The sequence below is a fragment of the Anomaloglossus baeobatrachus genome, chromosome 7 (genome assembly GCF_048569485.1).
Source record: "Anomaloglossus baeobatrachus isolate aAnoBae1 chromosome 7, aAnoBae1.hap1, whole genome shotgun sequence".
NCBI lineage: Eukaryota > Metazoa > Chordata > Amphibia > Anura > Aromobatidae > Anomaloglossus > Anomaloglossus baeobatrachus.
In genome coordinates, this window is record NC_134359.1 from 235344706 (window position 1) to 235359584 (window position 14879).

At 51.9% G+C, this 14879-nt stretch overlaps 1 protein-coding gene across 1 annotated transcript in view; it reads left to right on the forward strand.

The window, feature by feature from the left end:
- RSL1D1 (ribosomal L1 domain containing 1) overlaps positions 1-14879 on the forward strand; it is an 81798-nt gene that overhangs the window by 17410 nt on the left and 49509 nt on the right. The gene's annotated exons all lie outside the window — the stretch shown is intronic.

Genomic DNA, 14879 nt, shown 5'->3' on the forward strand with positions numbered 1-14879 from the left:
TTCCTAGGGAAGATGGTGGCAGCGATGGAGGCAGTGCCCTTCGCGCAATTTCATCTACGCTCACTCCAATGGGACATTCTCCACAAGTGGGACAAGAGATCGACTTCCCTCGACAAGAATGTCTCTCTTTCCCTGGCAACCAAGACGTCTCTTCAGTGGTGGCTTCTTCCCACTTCTCTATCGCAGGGAAAATCCTTCCACGGACGCGAGCCTGTCAGGGTGGGGAGCAGTGTTTCTCCACCACAGGGCTCAGGGGACCTGGACTCCGAGAGAGTCTTCCCTTCAGATCAATGTTCTGGAGATAAGGGCAGTGTATCTAGCCCTATTGGCGTTCCATCAGTGGCTGGAGGGCAGGCAGATCCGTATCCAGTCGGACAACGCCACTGCAGTCGCCTACATCAATCACCAGGGCGGCACTCGCAGTCGACAAGCCTTCCAGGAAGTACGGCGAATTCTGCAGTGGGTGGAAGCCACAGCATCCACCATCTCCGCAGTTCACATACCGGGAGTAGAAAACTGGGAAGCAGATTTTCTCAGTCATCAGGGCATGGACGCGGGGGAATGGTCTCTGCACCCAGAGGTGGTTCGAGAGATCTGTCGCCGCTGGGGAACGCCGGACGTCGATCTCATGGCGTCACGGCACAACAACAAGGTCCCAGCATTCATGGCACGATCTCAGGATCACAGAGCTCTGGCGGTGGATGCATTAGTACAGGATTGGTCGCAGTTTCGACTGCCTTATGTGTTTCCTCCTCTGGCGATGCTGCCCAGAGTATTACGCAAGATCAGGTCCGACTGCCGCCGCGCCATTCTCGTCGCTCCAGATTGGCCGAGGCGGTCGTGGTACCCGGATCTGTGGCATCTCATGGTGGGTCAACCGTGGGCCCTTCCAGACCGCACAGACTTGCTGTCACAAGGACCGTTTTTCCATCTGAATTCTGCGGCCCTCAACCTGACTGTGTGGCCATTGAGTCCTGGCTCCTAGCATCGTCAGGGTTATCTCAGGATGTCATTGCCACTATGAGACAAGCCAGGAAACCAACGTCCGCCAAGATCTATTACAGGACTTGGCGGATATTCTTGTCCTGGTGCTCTGTGAATGGATTTACTCCATGGCCTTTTGCCTTACCCATTTTTCTTTCCTTCCTTCAATCTGGAATGGACAAGGGTTTGTCTCTCGGCTCTCTCAAGGGACAAGTATCGGCGCTCTCAGTATTTTTTCAAAGGCGCCTGGCCAGGCTCCCGCAGGTCCGCACGTTCCTGCAAGGAGTATGCCACATAGTCCCACCTTACAAGCGTCCACTAGAGCCCTGGGACCTTAACAGGGTGCTAACGGCTCTTCAGAAACCACCTTTCGAGCCGCTGCGAGATGTCTCCTTATCACGTCTTTCGCAGAAGGTGGCTTTTCTTGTGGCAGTCACATCACTCCGAAGAGTGTCGGATCTTGCAGCGCTGTCATGCAAAGCCCCCTTCCTGGTTTTTCACCAGGATAAGGTGGTTCTGCGTCCTGTTCCGGAATTTCTCCCTAAGGTGGTATCTCCTTTTCATCTCAATCAGGATATCACCTTACCTTCTTTTTGCCCTAATCCAATTCACCGATGTGAAAAGGATTTGCACGCATTAGATCTAGTGAGAGCACTCCGGTACTACGTGTCTCGCACAGCGCCCTTGCGCCGTGCAGATGCACTCTTTGTACTTGTCGCCGGTCAGCGTAAGGGTTCGCAGGCTTCCAAGTCAACCTTGGCTCGTTGGATCAAGGAACCGATTCTTGAAGCTTACCGTTCTTCGGGGCTTCCGATTCCTTCGGGGCTGAAAGCCCATTCTACCAGAGCCGTGGGTGCGTCCTGGGCATTGCGGCACCGGGCGACGGCTCAGCAGGTGTGTCAGGCAGAGCTACCTGGTCTAGTCTGCACACTTTCACGAAACACTATCAGGTGCATACCTATGCTTCGGCAGATGCCAGTCTAGGTAGGCGAGTCCTTTAGGCGGCGGTTGCCCACCTGTAAGAGGGAGCCGTGTCGGCTCTATTTATCGAGGTATTCTTTTACCCACCCAGGGACTGCTTTTGGACGTCCCAATTGTCTGGGTCTCCCAATGGAGCGACAAAGAAGAAGGGAATTTTGTTTACTTACCGTAAATTCCTTTTCTTCTAGCTCCAATTGGGAGACCCAGCACCCGCCCCTGTTCCCTTCGGGCTTGTTGTTCTGTTGTGTACACATGTTGTTCATGTTCAATTGTTTCTTTGGTTCATGGTTTGATGACTTCAACATCCCCACTGACACTCGCCAACAAGCTGCTTCCAAACTCCTCTCCCTTGCTTCGTCTTTTGGCTTAACTCAGTGGTCCACCTCTGCCACCCACAAAGATGGACACACACTAGACCTTATCTTCACCCGCCTCTGTCCCCTTTCTGACTTCACAACTTCCCCCCTCCCCCTATCTGACCACCATCTTCTGACCTTTTCAGCCCTGTCCTCCTCACCTACCCCCCCTGTCCAGCACCTAGCACATCCCCGCAGAAACCTTGCACACCTCAACATGCACACCCTCGCCGACTCTATCCTCCCACTGTCCTCCATATCGTCCCTCCACGACACAGACAGCGCCACTACTTTCTACAACACCACCCTCACATCAGCTATTGACTCAGTCGCTCCCCTTGTGCATGGCAGAGTGAGACGAATCAATAGACAACCCTGGCACAACAGCCTCACTAAAAAACTGCGGCAAAGGTCTAGGGCTGCAGAGCGGCGGTGGAAGAAAACGCACTCCCAGGAAGACTTCACCACATTCAAAAATGCAATTCACACATTTCGTTCAGTCCTCACCTCCGCTAAACACGACTACTTCAGAAACCTCATATCCTCTCTAACACACAACCCCAAACAGTTATTCAACACTTTCAACTCCCTCCTTCGCCCACCACTGCCCCCTCCAACCTCCCTCATCTCTGCAGAAGAATTTGCCACCTATTTCCAAGAAAAAATCGACCTAATAAGGCAAGTCTTCTCTGCTCAGCCACCACAACCCCTTCATGTAGCTGACCACTGCCCCTCCCCCATAAACTTCCTCCCCACCATCACCGAAGGAGAGCTTGCACGTCTGCTCTCAAAAGCGCACCTCACCACCTGCGCACTTGACCCCATGCCATCCCACCTCCTTCCCAACCTCACCACCATCCTTATTCCAGCCTTAACCCATCTCTTCAACCTATCTTTAACGACTGGAACCTTCCCCTCTGCCTTTAAACATGCAACAGTCACACCTATCCTAAAGAAACCTTCCCTCGATCCAACCTCTACTACCAGCTACCGCCCCATATCACTACTCCCACTTGCCTCAAAACTCCTGGAACAGCATGTCCATGCTGAACTTTCCTCCCACCTCTCCTCTAACGCTCTCTTTGACAACCTACAGTCCGGCTTCCGTCCACATCACTCCACCGAAACTGCCCTGACTAAAATCACAAATGACTTGCTTACTGCCAAAGCGAACAAGCACTTCTCTATACTCCTACTCCTAGACCTGTCCTCAGCCTTCGATACCGTTGACCACTCCCTCCTACTACAGATCCTCTCTTCCCTTGGTGTCAGAGACCTCGCCCTCTCTTGGATCTCTTCATACCTCTCAAATCGCACTTTTAGTGTCTCCCACTCCCACACAACCTCTTCATCCCACCATCTCTCTGTTGGCGTCCCTCAAGGCTCTGTCCTAGGACCCCTACTTTTCTCTATCTACACATTTGGCCTGGGACAACTCATAAAGTCCCATGGCTTCCAATACCACCTATATGCCGACGACACCCAGATCTACCTCTCTGGCCCAGATGCCACATCTCTGCTGTCCAAAATCCCGAAATGTCTATCTGCTATATCCTCCTTCTTCTCCTCTCGCTTCCTAAAGCTCAATGTGGCCAAAACTGAACTAATCATCTTTCCTCCGTCTCACCTACACTCTCCACCTGATCTATCTATTACAATAAATAACACCACGCTCTCGCCAGTACCCAAAGTTCGCTGCCTCGGAGTGACCTTTGACTCTGCCTTATCCTTCATACCACACATCCAATCCCTCACCACCTCCTGCCGTCTTCAACTCAAAAATATTTCCAGAATCCGCCCTTTCCTCAATTTGCAATCTACTAAAATGCTAGTGCATGCCCTCATAATCTCCCGCCTCGACTACTGTAACATCCTCCTCTGTGGCCTCCCTGCCAACACGCTTGCCCCTCTCCAGTCCATCCTTAACTCTGCTGCCCGACTTATCCACCTCTCTCCTCAATACCACCCCGCTTCTCCTCTCTGCATGTCCCTCCACTGGCTTCCAATCTTCCACCGTATCCAATTCAAACTTCTAACACTGACCTACAAAGCTGTGCATAATCTTTCCCCTCCGTACATCTCCGAACTACTCTCCCACTACACTCCAACACGTCACCTCCGGTCCTCCCAAGATCTCCTCCTCTCCTCCTCTCTCATTCGCTCCTCACACAACCGACTCCAAGACTTCTCCCGAGCATCCCCAGTCTACTGGAACTCGCTGCCTCAACACGTCAGACTATCCCCTACTCTTGCAAACTTGAAACGGAACCTGAAAACGCACCTGTTCAGAAATGCCTACAATCTACAATGAACTCGCTGCCGCCCGACCACCGTGCGCAGCTGCCGCCCGACCACCGTGCGCAGCTGCCGCCCGACCACCGTGCGCAGCTGCCGCCCGACCACCGTGCGCAGCTGCCGCCCGACCACCGTGCGCAGCTGCCGCCCGACCACCGTGCGGAGCTGCCGCCCGACCACCGTGCGGAGCTGCCGCCCGACCACCGTGCGGAGCTGCCGCCCGACCACCGTGCGGAGCTGCCGCCCGACCACCGTGCGGAGCTGCCGCCCGACCACCGTGCGGAGCTGCCGCCCGACCACCGTGCGGAGCTGCCGCCTGACCTACACCCCACCTATTGTCTCCTCCCCATAATCCTATAGAATGTAAGCCCGCAAGGGTAGGGCCCTCTTCCCTCTGTACTAGTCTGTCTACTGTAACTTGTATACGTATTTTGTATGTAACCCCCTTCTCATGTACAGCACCATGGAATTAATGGTGCTCTATAAATAAATAATAATAATAATAATAATAATGGTTTCAGTTCTCCGAACATCCTTCAGATTGAATTTACCTTAGACCAATTTATAAGTTTCCTCCTTCCTGCTCTTGCACCAAAACTGAGGAGCCCGTGATGCACGGGAGGGTGTATAGGCAGAGGGGAGGGGTTACACTTTTGAGTGTAATACTTTGTGTGGCCTCCGGAGGCAGAAGCTATACACCCAATTGTCTGGGTCTCCCAATTGGAGCTAGAAGAAAAGGAATTTACGGTAAGTAAACAAAATTCCCTTCATCTGTAGCAGAGAAAACATTGATGTTATCAAACAGACAGCAAACAGCTCAGTAAGTGACACATTGCTGGAATCAGGGTCTCTGTCTCTACAATATGCTGCTTTAAGATGGGGTTGCAAAAACCTGGTGACAGATTCCCTTTAAACTGTTAAATGCCATTTTCAATTTCAGACAGGTTTTTTTTGCACGCCAACGGTGGGGGCTGCATTGACCCCTTATAAGCGCTCCTGCAACGCTATCGTGGGCCACTGATGAGTTGTTGTGACAGCCAAGGGTCTGCAGAAGACTCCTATGTCTGTCAACGCATTATTCCTGTGAAAACCAGCCCGCGTCCGGCGTTCATAGGGGACACTGATTTCTTCGGTATACAGCAATGCCATATGTAGAACAAGTGATCGGACCATTGCTGGTTCAAGTCCCCTAAAGTAACAAATACCGTAACATGTTTTTTTAAAAAAATATAAAAGTTAAAATTCCTCCCCCCTTCCCTTTTAACCACAATAAAATTTAATAATTAAATTTTTTTTTCTTTGTCGCTCTATTGGGAGACCCAGACAATTGGGTGTATAGGCTATGCCTCCGGAGGCCGCACAAAGTATTACACTCAAAAGTGTTAAGCCCCTCCCCTTCTGCCTATACACCCCCCGTGCTCCCACGGGCTCCTCAGTTTTTTGCTTTGTGCGAAGGAGGTCAGACACACACGCACAGCTCCACAGATTGGTCAGCAGCAGCTGCTGACCATGTCGGATGGAAGAAAAGTGGGCCCATATAGGGCCCCCAGCATGCTCCCTTCTCACCCCACTCTTGTCGGCGGTGTTGTAAGGTTGAGGTATCCATTGCGGGTACGGAGGCTGGAGCCCACATGCTGTTTTCCTTCCCCATCCCCCTCAGGGCTCTGGTGGAAGTGGGATCCTATCGGTCTCCAGGCACTGAGACCGTGCTTCATCCACAACTCCTGGGAGCCTGCTGGATAGGAGCCGGGTATCGTTCAGGGACATGGCCCTGCTACTTGGAGGTACTCTGTGTCCCCGTGGGGACCGCGCACAGCAACACTCCAGCTTTGCTGGGTGTGCTAGTGCACCGGGGACCGCGGCGCTGACTGGGTTAATATGTGCCATTACACACTCAGCGTTGCTGAGTGTGTTTATGTATAGGGACTGCCGCACTGACTGCCGCTGCCATGGAAACACTGCGGCGCGGCTGGGACTTGTAGTGCGCCGGGGACTTCCACGCCGGCCGCGCTTTTACGGCGGCCGCGTTTATTACTAGAGTCCCCGGCTTTTTTGCGGCCTAGTTTCCTTTCCTCCCGCCCATAGCCCTGACAGGCAGGGGAAGGGCGGGACGCTGCACAGAACGAGCAGCACTGAGGGCTGGAGCATGCTTTGCATACTCCACTCCCCTCACTGTGCACAGTGCAGGCACCAGTTCCCGCTCTTTCTGGGTCACGCCCACGGCTCCCTCCTTTCCTCAGGACGCATTCCTGTCAGCTCCTCGGACGCTGCAGAGGGGGACAAAATCTGGGAGACCCAGGCAGGGACTCTGGTGGCCTCACAACCGCTTTAAGCGGGTGGTAAGCAGCACCTGTGGTGCTAGCCCCATTGTGCAGTAGTGTAACATTATATGTTTATTTTACACTGTATAGTGCACAGTTGATTTCTGGCTATATACCCTATTGTGTTGCTCAGGGAAGATAATAGCATGGCGCCCACGAAAGGCAGGGGTGCCAAAACACAGGCTTATTATGTTGCCTGCGCCGCATGTACGACCCCGCTACCGGCAGGTTCCACTGACCCTCATTGTGTGCACTGTTCGGCCCCTGTGGCACTTACTCAGCCAGAGCCTCTGCTAGGGGGGGCCCAGGGGGAGCCACCTGCTAACACTGTTCAGGTGACAGGGACGGAGTTTGCAAAACTCTCTTAGACTATGGCTAAGATACTGGAAGCCTTGCAGTCCAGGCCGGTATCTCAGCACAGGGACTCTGTTGATTCTTTGTTCCCTGGCCCACCTCAGCTGGACCAACAATGTCCCCCCGGGGTATCTCATGGATCCCAAGCTGAGGGTTCTGACACAGACCCCAGCCCCAGACCGACTAAGCGAGCTCGCTTAGATTTTCCCTCGACATCATCATATTGTGCAGGGTCTCAGCGGGGGGAATCGCTGGTTGATGACGCGGAAGTAGCTGATCAGGATTCTGATCCTGAGGCCGCTCTCAATCTTGATACTCCGGACGGGGACGCCATAGTGAACGACCTTATTGCGTCCATCAATCGTATGTTGGATATTTCTCCCTCAGCTCCTCCGGCGGAGGAGTCGGCTTCCCAGCAGGAGAAATTACGTTTCAGGTTTCCCAAGCGTACACAGAGTATGTTTCTGGACCACTCTGATTTCAGAGAGGCAGTCCAGAATCACCATGCTTGTCCAGATAAGCGTTTTTCTAAGCGCCTTAAGGATACACGTTATCCCTTTCCCCCTGACGTGGTCAAGGGTTGGACTCAGTGTCCCAAAGTGGATCCTCCAATCTCCAGACTGGCAGCTAGATCCATACTTGCAGTGGAAGATGGGGCTTCACTCAAAGATGCCACTGACAGGCAGATGGAGCTCTGGTTGAAATCCATCTATGAAGCTATCGGCGCTTCTTTTGCCCCAGCATTCGCAGCCGTATGGGCGCTACAAGCTATCTCAGCAGGTCAAGCGCAAATTGACGCAGCCACACGCACGTCCGCGCCACAGGTGGCGTCCATAACCACTCAGACGTCGGCATTTGCGTCTTACGCTATTAATGCTGTCCTGGACTCTGCGAGCCGTACGGCGGTTGCAGCCGCCAATTCGGTGGTACTCCGCAGGGCCTTGTGGCTACGGGAATGGAAGGCAGATTCTGTTTCCAAAAAGCGCTTAACCAGTTTGCCAATTTCTGGCGAACGATTGTTTGGCGAGCGTTTGGATGAAATCATCAAACAATCCAAGGGAAAGGATACATCCTTACCCCAGCCCAAACCGAACATACCCCAACAGAGGAAGGGGCAGTCGAGGTTTCGGTCCTTTCGGGGCGCGGGCAGGTCCCAATTCTCCTCGTCCAAAAGGCCTCAGAAAGATCAAAGGAACTCTGATGCATGGCGGTCTAAGTCACGTCCTAAACAGACCACCGGAGGTGCCGCTACCAAAGCGGCTTCCTCATGACTGTCGACATCCTCACTCCGCATCCTCGGTCGGTGGCAGGCTCTCCCGCTTTTGCGACACCTGACTGCCACGGGTAAAAGACCGTTGGGTGAGAGACATTCTGTCTCACGGTTACAAGATAGAGTTCACCTCTCGTCCCCCGACTCGATTCTTCAGGTCATCCCCGCCTCCCGAGCGAGCCGAGGCTCTTCTGCAGGCGCTGGGCATTCTGAAGGCAGAAGGGGTGGTGGTCCCTGTTCCTCTTCAGCAACAGGGCCACGGTTTTTACTCCAACTTGTTTGTGGTCCCAAAGAAGGACGGGTCTTTCCGACCTGTCCTGGACCTGAAACTTCTCAACAAACACGTAAAGACCAGGCGGTTCCGGATGGAATCCCTCCGCTCCGTCATCGCCTCAATGTCCCAGGGAGATTTCCTTGCATCGATCGATATCAAAGATGCTTATCTCCACGTACCGATTGCTCCAGAGCACCAGCGCTTCTTGCGCTTCGCCATAGGGAACGAACACCTGCAGTTCGTGGCACTGCCGTTCGGCCTGGCAACAGCCCCACGGGTTTTCACCAAGGCGATGGCTACTGTCGTAGCGGTCCTCCACTCTCAGGGTCACTCGGTGATGCCGTACTTGGACGATCTGTTGATCAAGGCACCCTCTCTAGAGGCATGCCAACACAGCCTCGACGCTACCCTGGAGACTCTCCAGAGTTTCGGGTGGATCATCAATTTTCCAAAGTCAAATCTGACACCGGCCCAATCGCTGACATACCTTGGCATGGAGTTTCATACCCTCTCAGCGATAGTGAAGCTTCCGCTGATCAAGCAGCGGTCACTACAGACAGGGGTACAATCTCTCCTTCAAGGTCGGTCACACACCTTGAGGCGCCTCATGCACTTCCTGGGGAAGATGGTGGCAGCAATGGAGGCAGTTCCTTTCGCGCAGTTTCACCTGCGTCCTCTTCAATGGGACATCCTACGCAAATGGGACAGGAAGCCGACGTCCCTCGACAGGAACGTCGCCCTCTCGCAGGCGACCAAAGCTTCCCTTCGGTGGTGGCTTCTTCCCACTTCATTATCGAAAGGGAAATCCTTCCTACCCCCATCCTGGGAGGTGGTCACGACGGACGCGAGTCTGTCAGGGTGGGGAGCGGTTTTTCTCCACCACAGGGCTCAGGGTACGTGGACCCAGCAAGAGTCCTCGCTTCAGATCAATGTTCTGGAAATACGGGCAGTGTATCTTGCCCTGAAAGCGTTCCAGCAGTGGCTGGAAGGCAAGCAGATCAGAATTCAGTCAGACAATTCCACAGCGGTGGCATACATCAACCACCAAGGCGGCACACGCAGTCGGCAAGCCTTCCAGGAAGTCCGGCAGATTCTGCTGTGGGTGGAAGCCACGGCCTCCACCATCTCCGCAGTTCACATTCCAGGCGTGGAAAACTGGGAAGCAGATTATCTCAGTCGCCAGGGCATGGACGCAGGGGAATGGTCCCTTCACCCGGACGTGTTTCAGGAGATCTGTTGCCGCTGGAGGGTGCCGGACGTCGACCTCATGGCGTCCCGGCACAACAACAAGGTACCAATGTTCATGGCACGGTCTCAAGATCCCAGAGCTCTGGCGGCAGACGCCTTAGTTCAGGATTGGTCGCAGTTTCAGCTCCCTTATGTGTTTCCTCCGCTGGCACTGTTGCCCAGAGTGTTACGCAAGATCAGGGCCGACTGCCGCCGCGTCATCCTCGTCGCTCCAGACTGGCCGAGGCGGTCGTGGTACCCGGATCTGTGGCATCTCACGGTCGGCCAACCGTGGGCACTACCAGACCGACCAGACTTGCTATCTCAAGGGCCGTTTTTCCATCTGAATTCTGCGGCTCTCAACCTGACTGTGTGGCCATTGAGTCCTGGATCCTAGCGTCTTCAGGGTTATCTCAAGACGTCATTGCCACTATGAGACAAGCTAGGAAACCAACGTCCGCCAAGATCTACCACAGGACGTGGAAAATTTTCCTGTCGTGGTGCTCTGCTCAGGGTATTTCTCCCTGGCCTTTTGCCTTGCCCACTTTTCTGTCCTTCCTTCAATCTGGACTGGAAAAGGGTTTGTCGCTCGGCTCCCTTAAGGGACAAGTCTCAGCGCTCTCTGTGTTTTTCCAGAAGCGCCTAGCCAGACTTCCACAGGTACGCACGTTCCTGCAGGGGGTTTGTCACATCGTCCCTCCTTACAAGCGGCCGTTAGAACCCTGGGATCTGAACAGGGTGCTGACGGTTCTTCAGAAACCACCATTCGAGCCAATGAGGGGTATTTCTCTCTCACGCCTTTCGCAGAAAGTGGTTTTTCTAGTAGCAGTCACTTCACTTCGGAGAGTGTCTGAGCTAGCAGCGCTGTCATGCAAATCCCCTTTCCTGGTGTTTCACCAGGACAAGGTGGTTCTGCATCCGGTTCCGGAATTTCTCCCTAAGGTGGTATCCCCCTTTCATCTCAATCAGGATATCTCCTTACCTTCTTTTTGTCCTCATCCAGTTCACCAATGTGAAAAGGACTTGCACTTGTTAGATCTGGTGAGAGCACTCAGACTCTACATTTCTCGTACGGCGCCCCTGCGCCGCTCGGATGCACTCTTTGTCCTTGTCGCTGGCCAGCGTAAAGGGTCACAGGCTTCCAAATCAACCCTGGCTCGGTGGATCAAGGAGCCAATTATCGAAGCTTACCGTTCGGCTGGGCTTCCGGTTCCCTCAGGGCTGAAGGCCCATTCTACCAGAGCCGTGGGCGCGTCCTGGGCTTTGAGGCACCAGGCTACGGCTCAGCAGGTGTGTCAGGCGGCTACCTGGTCGAGCCTACATACTTTCACGAAGCACTATCAGGTGCATACCTATGCTTCGGCGGATGCCAGCCTAGGTAGACGAGTCCTTCAGGCGGCGGTTGCCCACCTGTAGGAAGAGGCCGTTTTACGGCTCTATTACGAGGTATTATTTTACCCACCCAGGGACTGCTTTTGGACGTCCCAATTGTCTGGGTCTCCCAATAGAGCGACAAAGAAGAAGGGAATTTTGTTTACTTACCGTAAATTCCTTTTCTTCTAGCTCTAATTGGGAAACCCAGCACCCGCCCCTGTTTTTTTGTGTACACATGTTGTTCATGTTGAATGGTTTCAGTTCTCCGATATTCCTTCGGATTGAAGTTACTTTAAACCAGTTTATAATTCTTTTTCCTCCTTCTTGCTTTTGCACCAAAACTGAGGAGCCCGTGGGAGCACGGGGGCTGTATAGGCAGAAGGGGAGGGGCTTAACACTTTTGAGTGTAATACTTTGTGCGGCCTCCGGAGGCATAGCCTATACACCCAATTGTCTGGGTCTCCCAATTAGAGCTAGAAGAAAAGGAATTTACGGTAAGTAAACAAAATTCCCTTCTTTAAAGATAAACATATTTGGTATCTCTGCATTTGTAAAAGTCTGAGCCATCAAAATCATCTAAAATAAATTAAGCCAGTCAGTAAACAACATAACGAGGAAAAAAAAAAAAAATCAAAACGCCAGAATCAATTTATTGTATATACCCCAAAATGATATCCAAGACATTGGCTCAGGGTACAAAAAACAGGACCGCACACAGCCCCATATGCTAAAAATTGGAAAAGTAATGGCTCTCGGAAAGTTGCGACACTAGCAAATATATTTTTCTTTATCATTCCTATGGGAGACCCAGACATTGGGTGTATAGCTTCTGCCTCCGGAGGACACACAAAGTACTACACTAAAAAGTGTAGCTCCTCCCTCTGATCCTATACACCCCCTGGAGAACCAGATCTAGCCAGTTCATTGCTTTGTGTTCAGGAGGCATACATCCACACATGCATTCTCATCTGATTTTTCATTTTTGGATTCCTGGGACCTCAATTTGGTCCTCACGGCCTTGCAGAAACTCCCTTTTGAGCCTCTTAGGGAGGTTTCTTTGTCTCGTCTTTCACAGAAAGTGGTCTTTCTAGTGGCCATAACTTCCCTCAGGAGAGTCTCTGATTTGGCTGCGCTCTCTTCGGAGTCAACTTTTTTGGTTTTCCATCAAGACAAGGTGGTTCTCCGTCCGACTCCGGACTTTCTTCCTAAGGTGGTTTCTCCTTTCCACCTTAACCAGGATATTTCCCTGCCTTCCTTTTGTCCGGCTCCTGTTCATCGCTTTGAAAAAGCGTTGCATACTCTGGATCTGGTGCGGGCGCTCCGGATCTATGTGTCTCGCACCGCTGCTCTTAGGCGGTGCACCTCTCTTTTTGTGCTAACCACAGGTCGGCGTAATGGCCTCTCTGCTTCTAAGCCGACCATAGCCTGTTGGATTAGGTCGACCATTTCGGATGCCTACCAGAGTACTCGGGTGCCTCCCCCGCCGGGGATCAAGGCACACTCGACCAGAGCTGTCTGTGCCTCTTGGGCTTTCAGGCACCAGGCTACGGCTCAGCAAGTCTGTCAGGCTGCCACTTGGACTAGCCTGCATACCTTTTCAAAGCACTACCAAGTGCATGCTCATGCTTCGGCAGATGCGAGCTTGGGCAGACGCATCCTTCAGGCGGCTGTCGCCCATTTGTGAAGTTAGGCTCTGTCTACTTCTCAGTTTTTCTGTTTATTCCCACCCATGGACTGCTTTGAGACGTCCCAATGTCTGGGTCTCCCAAAGGAACGATAAAGAAAAAGAGAATTTTGTTTACTTACCGTAAATTCTTTTTCTTATAGTTCCGTATTGGGAGACCCAGCACCCTCCCTGTTGCCTGTTGGCAGTTTCTTGTTCCGCGTGTTATCACCGGCTGTTGTCGTAAACAGAGTCTCCGGTTGTTCCGGTTCTTGCTCTGTTTTTACTTGTGGGTGGCTATTCTCCTTCAGCTTTTGTACTAAACTGGCTAGATCTGGTTCTCCAGGGGGTGTATAGGCTCAGAGGGAGGAGCTACACTTTTTAGTGTAGTACTTTGTGTGTCCTCCGGAGGCAGAAGCTATACACCCAATGTCTGGGTCTCCCAATACGGAACTATAAGAAAAAGAATTTACGGTAAGTAAACAAAATTCTCTTTATTTTTTTACAATTTTCTGAATTTTTTTCATCACTTAAAACAAAAAATTATACTTATTATATTTGGTTCTGGGCTGGATTCTGGTCCCGATTATAAGTGATGACAAGAATCCAGTGATTAAAAATGGTGGTAGAAAGGATAGTGGGGACGGGAGCAGGCGCTCTGTACTTACTGAGGCTCCTGCCCGGCTGTAGACTGCTCCCAGGCCTTGCATTCACTTCCTGGGCTGCTAATTACTGCTCATCCATATGCGCTGCTTTCCCCGCCCACCGGCGCCTGTGATTGGTTGCAGTCACTTAGGGTTTGGGCGTGTTCGACTTCAACCAATCACAGGCGCCATGATAGCCAGTGGGCGGGCAAAGCAGTGCAACTGTCTGTTGGTCAGTAATGTATGAAAATAAATAAAAAAAATGGTGCAGGGCCCCCCCATATTATGATACCCAGCACAGATCAAGCCTATTATTACAGGCTGTAGCTGTTGTTTTTTATCTTGGCTGGGTATCAAAATTGGAGGGGACCGCATGCTGTTTTTTTTATTATTTATTTAAATGAAAAAAATAAAAAAGCCGCATGTGGTTCATCTATCTTGGCTGTGTATCAAAATAAGAGGAACGGCTGGGGGCTGCAGCCTGTAGCTATAGGCTTTATCTTTGCTGGGTATCATAATAGGGGGGACCCTTCACCAATTGTTTTATTTATTTTTATACCATGATACTAATCTGCAGACAGTAGCTCTACTTTCGCCGCCCACCGGCCATCCTGATGCCTGTGAGTGATTGTAGTTATATGCTGTCACATTGGCTGGGGGCACGTCTTACTGCAACCAATCAGACGCCAGGATGACCGATGGCCGGGGAAAGCAGTGCATAAGGATGAGCAATAATGAGCGGCCCAGGCAGTGAAGGAGAGGCTGCAGGAGCAGTGCACAGCCGCGCAGGGGCCTTCATAATTATGTATGTAGCGCTTGCTTCAATTTTATTTTCTTTATTTTTCCTTTAAAATTTCCTGAGTTCTGGATCAATATCTGGAATCCCGGGCTCGGCACCAGGGCACTTTTGAAACTGCACGGATTTGGACTTTTACAGTCCGGTCCCCCATCACTACAGATGATATAACGAATAGTCATTCAAAAGTACAACTCATACTACAAAAAAGCAAATCTTTGCATGGCTATATCGACAGAAACATTAAACAATTATGGCTCTTGAAATAAGGGGAGGAATAAACGAAAGCACAAAAATGAAAAATTGCCCTGTCCTTAAGGTGTTAAGCGCTTGTTCTACC